This window comes from Aotus nancymaae, unplaced genomic scaffold (genome assembly GCF_030222135.1).
Source record: "Aotus nancymaae isolate 86718 unplaced genomic scaffold, 86718_ANA_hifiasm-v0.15.2.pri h1tg000016l, whole genome shotgun sequence".
Classification (NCBI taxonomy): Eukaryota; Metazoa; Chordata; class Mammalia; order Primates; family Aotidae; genus Aotus; species Aotus nancymaae.
In genome coordinates this window covers 54,047,176-54,054,221 of record NW_026988428.1, presented here as the reverse complement: position 1 = coordinate 54,054,221, position 7,046 = coordinate 54,047,176, and the positions used below count along the sequence as shown (strand labels likewise).

At 39.7% G+C, this 7,046-nt stretch overlaps 1 pseudogene; it reads right to left on the bottom strand.

Annotated features, from left to right (window-relative positions):
• Nucleotides 1-579: 579 nt before the first annotated feature.
• LOC105720528 (leucine-rich repeat-containing protein 34-like) lies at nt 580-4,778 on the bottom strand (annotated as a pseudogene).
• Nucleotides 4,779-7,046: the final 2,268 nt, after the last annotated feature.

Below are 7,046 nucleotides of genomic sequence, written 5' to 3'. Positions count from 1 at the left end.
TGAAAGCTTTCTTTTTCAATGGACAGTTTTACAAAGTTTAACATAGTGATTACCACCTTTTATACATTTGAAAAAAAGGAACTTGTTTTAATTTATGAAATAAAAATGTAATAAGCTATAAAAATCTCTGTGAAAGCATTAAGACAGGTGTATAAAAATGATTTTAGATTTTCTTTTTCATAGATGTTGACTTACTGGAACAAGAGCAAAATCTGCATTAGACGAGAGGCTCTAAACTTCTCTATAAGTTAGTGTTCAATCATAATGCTGTTTAAAGCCATTGGAGACTTCTGTAAGCATCCATCCACCACAAATAAAGGTGCTATAAATCTCCATATCTGTATTGTCTGTTTTTATTTATTTACGAGACAGAGTCTTGCCCTGTCGCCCAGGGTGGAGTACAGTGGTATGATCTCAGCTCACTGCAACCTCTGCCTCCCAGGTTCAAGCAATTCTTGTGCCTCAGCCTCCCAAGTAGGTGGGACTACAGGCATGTGCCACTGTGACCAGCTAATTTTTGGATTTTTAGTAGAGACGGAGTTTTCTCATGTTGGCCAGGCTGGTCTTCATCTCATAGCCTCAAGTGATCCACCTGCCTTGGCCTCCCAAAATGCTGGGATTACAGGCATGAACCAGTGCACCTGGCCTATTGTCTGTTTTTAGATGACCTATTTGAATTATGTCTGAACATGGTACACATGCAGCCTAATCAAATTTGTTTTCATTTTCTTTTGTTTTGAGACAGGGTCTCACATTGCTCAGGCTGGAGTGCAGTGGCACCATCACAGCTCATTCCAGCCTTGACCTCCCTGGGCTCAGGTGATCCTACCACCTCAGTCTCCCAAGTAGCTAGGACTATAGGCATGCACCACCATGACCAGCAAATTTTGTATTTTTTGTAGAGATGGGGTCTCACTATGTTGGCCCAGGCTAACTTTGTTTCCCTAAATGTAGATATTAGAAAATGTGGGATTTGTTTTCATTGATTGTGAAAGTTCAAGTCCTTCTCTATGTTGTTGCTGACTTCTGACAATGCTTTAAAACTCCCAGTGTGTGAAGTAAGAATTTCACTGAGATACTTTGCTCCTTCATTTTCTATTCTCTTAAAAGAAAGATCTACTGCTTCTAGGGTAGTATTGCTTTTACATCAGCCAGATAGATCATAACATCCTGAGCTATTTGACTGCAGCTGACATCAAGGTAGCATAGGCTACTAGGCTACTGTTCAGATACAATGAGTCACACATAAATGTTTTATACCACATTTTTTTATATCATGCTTATACATGTGTAGTTGAATAAGGCAGTGATTTTCTTTCAACATATGGCCTAGGTGGGCTGTGGACTCTTCCTGTTTGCCATACTGCATAGATCAGTTTAGGTTTATTCCCTTAATTGCTTTGTTTTGAGTTAGTACTGTAGCAAATGCTATCACACTTTACATTCCCAGATCACAGTAACACAGACCTACTTTCTCTAAGGATGAATTAATTTGCAGCATTGCAGCAAAAAATATTCCACTCTTATTTTTAATCTTGTTTCCAGTCACTCTTAGGTATTTCAGCGTTGTGTTCTTATTTAGTGCTTTGCCAATCAATTCTCCACCTTGGCTGGCTGCAGTGGCTCATGCCTGTGATTCCAGCACTTTGAGAGGCTGAGGCAGGTGGATCTTTGTGAGGCTAAGGCAGGTAGATTTCCTGAGGTCAGGAGTTTGAAACCAGCCTGGCCAACAAGGTGAAACCCCGTCTCTACTAAAAATACAAAAATTAGCCAGGGATGGTTGCACATGCCTGTAATCCCAGCTACTCGGGAGGCTGAGACAGGACAATCGCTTGAACCTGGGAGGTGGAGGTTGCAGTGAACCAAGATTGCACCACTACACTCCAGGCTGGTCAACAGAGTGAAACTCTATCTCAAAAAAATAAAATAAAAAAAAAATTCTCCACTTTCAGTTCCAATATCATCAAACATAAGGTTTAAGCAAATAAGATTAAGTTATTTCTGAAGCAGTTTTACTCTATAGGATGTGCCAACATCACTTATGAGTTTATATCTAACATCCAAACTATTAATATATAATTGATTCTTTAAAAAAAAGAAAAGAACTAAGATCATGGAGTGGCACTATCATGGCTCACTGCAGCTTTGAACTCCTGGGCTCAAGTGATCCTCCTTGCCTTGGCCCCCCCAAATTCCTGAGATTACAGGCATGAGCCACTGCACCCAGGCTAGTTAACTATTTAAAATTCTAGAAATAATCCAAAAATCTTCATCTGTTAATCATTTTACTGGCACTAAGTAATTATTAACAGTAATATTTAATGTACTTTTTTCTTTAAGTTGTGCCCATTGGGGCCAATGCCAGAGTTGTGTGGCCAGAACGGGGGCCAGATGCGTTGAACGAGCCAGGGCAGAGACGGCATCCTACCAGCTGTTCCACGTACTCCTCTCACCCCACAGGCCACAGCAGCTGTGCCACTATTCAATGCTGAAAGTTATTTTTTCTTTTTTTTGAGACAGGGTCTCGCTCTGCAGCCCAGGCTGGAGTGCAGTAGCATGACCATGGCTCACTGAAGCTTCAACCTATCCAGTTGAAGTGATCCTCCCAGCTCAGTATCCCAAGTAGCTAGGACTATAGGTGCACACCACCACTCCCAACTGTGTTTTTTGTTTGTTTGTTTTGTTTTTTTTAGCAGTGAGGTCCCACTGCATTGCCTAGGCTGGTCTTGAATTTCTGGGCTCAAGTGATCCTCTCACCCTGGCTTCCCAAAGTACTGGAATTACAGGCGTGAGCCACCACACCCAGCCCTGAAAGATTTTTTAAACAGAATTTACAATAGCCTTCACAATAATGTTAGATATTTCACTTTAGACAGAATAATGGCCTTGCAAAAAAAAAAAATTGTTTTGATTCCACAAATTGGATGAAGAAACTCTACTACTGAAATTAACAGATTTTCTATTTTAAGTATCTGATAACACTGACAAAACAACAAGAACAACAAAAAATAGCCACCATTTAAGAGTTTGCAAAGTCTTTCCTTCTGCTAATGGAATCAACACGTTAATAGCTATTGCTCCATTTTTCATAAGTACACAAAGTTTCAATAAAACCGAGCAAGGCCTGGCACAGTGGTTCACACCTATAATCCCAGCACTTTGGGAGGCTGAGGTGGGCAGAACACCTGAGGCCAGGAGTTCAAGACCAGCCTGGCCAACATGGTGAAACCCCATCTCTACTAAAAATACAAAAATTAGCCAGGCATGGTGGCATATGCCTGTAATCCCAACTACTCAGGAAACTGAAGCAGGAGAATCATTTGAACCTGGGAGGCAGAGGTTGCAGTGATCCAAGATCATGCCATTGCACTCCAACCTGGGCAACAAGAGCGAAATTTCATCTCAAAAACAAACAAACAAACAAACAAAAAACAAGTAAAATTAATTGAAACATTTATCCCATCTAATCCAAAAGTGTGCTTCACAAAGTGATATGTAAATAGGCTTTCTACATTTTCATATTTAAAATTTTTGTCTCTGGGCACAGTCTTGTAAAATTAAGTATTCACTTTTAAAGTAGAAGACAGTGTTTCTTTAGCTGATTTGTTTCTTCTGGATTTTCAGTAGTCAGTGATATTACTACGATTCCTATAGTAGATGTAAATAGTGGCAAACATGCTGTTCAAATAACACTTCCACCATTAATGTTAAGAAATGAAAACACAGTAATTTTTCATTAAATGTGTATGTTATGGGTTGAATTATGCCCCACCCCACCCCCACAAATATGTATATTAAAGTCCTAGCAACAGTACAGCAGAATGTGATCTTATTTGGGAATAGGGTCATTTTAGGCTTAATTAGTTAAGATGAGGTAATACTGGAGTAGAGTGCCCCTCTAATCCAATATGACGGTGTCCTTATAAAAAGGAGGAAATTTGGACACAGACATGAACACAAAGGAAATGCCATGTGAAAATAATGGCAGAGAATTTTGCAAGACATGGAATGCCAAAGTTTGCCAGTAATTCACCAGAAGCTAGGGTAGAGGCATGGAACAGATTCTTTCACAGCCCTCAGAAGGAACCAATCCCACTGACACTTTGATTTTGAACTTCCAGCCTCAAAATTGTGAGACAATGGGTTAATGTTCTTTAAGCCACTCACATTGTGGGTACTTTGTTACAGCAACCTTAACAGACTAATACAGTGTGCTTATATTATTTTTAAGTACATATTGTTAAAAGGGCTTATTACAAAATAAAAATGCATTACCACTCAACATTATAACTAAGCCATTTTATATGTGAATTGTGTAATGAATGACAAAATATAGTAGTAGAAATTCCCAACTGGGCACAGTAGCTCACACTGTAATCCCAGCACTTTGGGAGGCTGAGGCTGGCAGATTACCTGAGGTAGGGAGTTCAAGACCAGCCTGACCAACATGGAGAAATCCTGTCTCTACTAAAAATACAAAATTAGCCAGGCATGGTGGTGCATGCCTGTAATCCCAGTGACTCGGGAGGCTGAGGCAGGAGAATCACTTGAACCTGGGAGGCAGAGGTTGCAGTGAGCCGAGATCGAGCCATTGCACTCTAGCCTGGGCAAGAAGAGCAAAACTCTGTCTCAAAAAATTATTCCCAAAGTTCTCGATACACTTTTAGAGCAGGACTGTGCCACCTCTATTCCCTGCATGTATCTCATATACTTTGAACCAGCAATTTATTATATTTCTCACTCATCTCCAGGGACTGGCAGGCTGGTGGTATGTGCATCTTGCAAGCTAAAACACATGCCAGGCACAGGTCATGGCACAACTGGCTGATAAACTAAGTGAGTGGAAGGAAGAGATGTGTTAATTAATTATTTCACTCATTGCCACCTGAGACCAAATTCAGCTGACCCTCACCGCTCATGTCCAAGTGAACTTTTTTGTATTCACAGATTCTTTGAATGGCTATGTTCAAAATGGAACATAAGTTATTCTATGTCTGGAAAGGGCCGGGGAAAGAGTGATAACCTGATCATATTTAAGATTTAACATGTGTTTAGCTGAAGTCTCTGTTTGCTGCACTTACATCTCACATACTACTAGAAGAGACCATGACAGCAGCTGGAAGTCTTACCAAAATCATCTTAAATTATTAAAATCATCTATTGCATTATAATATTTTATTTAAAATGGTAATCATACTTTATTTAAAATGAAAAATCCAGGATGATGCTAAAGTGAACAGGCAGTAGGATATGTGGTCACTTTTTTTTTTTGAGACACAGTCTCACTCTGTCACCCAGGCTGGAGTGCAGAGGTGCAGTCATGGCTCACTGCAGCCTTGATCTCCTAGGCTTAGGTGATCTTCCCACCTCAGCCTCCAAGTAGCTAAAACTACAAGTGCGTGCCACCACAGATGTCTAATTTTTGTATTTTTCATATATATGCTGTTTTGTCATATGGCCCAGGCTGGTCTCGAACTCTTGGGCTTAAGTCATTTGCCCACCTCAGCCTCCCAAAGTGCTGGAATTACAGAGGTGAGCCACTGCGTTCGGCTTGTGGTCACCTATTACATAAAGCTTTGTGGTAGATTGTTTCTATAATGGTTCCAAGTGAATTATGCTACCTTGTATCTATACCAGTGGTACATCTAGTACATTTGACCCACAGAACAATTTTTTTAACGAAAATTTATTGGTAATGCAAAATAAACCACTATTATGTTTAGGCTCTATATAGGTATGAGTCCCCTGTTATTGACTTTACCTAAAATACAGCAAGCTTTTCTAATTTATAGACTCAATTGATAGTTTTCTTTTTCTTTTTCTCTCTGCAATGTTTTCCTTAGTTACATCTTTGAAATTTGTTTCTGTTCCCATTGTTCTCATTTGCTTCCCAGGCAATCCGATACTTATTAAATTGGATTTCTTTTTTTTTTTTTTTTTTTTACTCTTCTCCATCTTCATCATCTCCTCTTTCACTATTTGATCTGTTTTTGTGGCTCTTTTTTTTTTTGAGTCCGAGTTTCACTCTTGTTGCCCAGGCTGGAGTGCAATGGCACCACTTCAGCTCACTGCAACTTCTGCCTCCTGGGTTCAAGTGGTTCTCCTGCCTCAGCCTCCTGAGTAGCTGAAATTACAGGCGTGTACTACCATGCCTTAAGGTGGGGTTTTTCCATGTTGGTCAGGCTGGTCTCGACCTCCCGACCTCAGGTGATCTTGGTCCCCTCCACCCCCACCCGCCAACTTCTGCCTCCCAAAGTGTTGAGATTACAGGCGTGAGCCACCACAGTCAGCTGTAGCTTTTTCTTTTCTTTTCTTCACTACTTTCAAAGTTAACTTACAAATAACAAATATAAAAGATACTTAGGTCCCACCCCCGGGGATTCCAATTTAATATTCTGGAGTGTGGCCCAAGTAGTTTTTTTTTTAATTGTGGTAAAATATACATGGCATACAATTTGTCATTTTAGCCTCTTTTAAGTGTGCAATGCGGTGGCATTAAATACATTTACATTGTTGGCAACTATCACTAGCATCTATTTCCAGACATTTTTTCATCTCCCAAGCAGATAATTTTTAACAACTCTGTCTTTGAAACATATATGAAAAATGGTTTTCAGATATAATCACAAAATGAATCATAATAATGACCAGAAAAGAAACATGGTAAAAATGTTATTCTATTCAACTTTTATACAATCATGCTAGTAAAAAATAAAGAGAAAATATATACTAAAAAAGCACAATGACTAATTTAATGGCTTTTCTGTCTGCCTAACAATTTGAACTTTGACCCTTGGCTCAAGCAGTCTCCCTACCTCAGCCTCCCAAAGTGCTGGAATTACAGGCATGAGTCACTGTGCTTAGCCTCATTTCTAATTTAGAATCTACTGTATAAACTCAGGAATAGGTAGTGCTACCGGGATTGGAGACAGGAATCAGGATCCAAAGGAGCTCAATTTATTCATAAATGTTGCAAATGTAATCTTGAAACCAACACAGGTAGCTGAGTCTCTGTGTGCTGGAGGCAACTATATCATTGGAAGTTC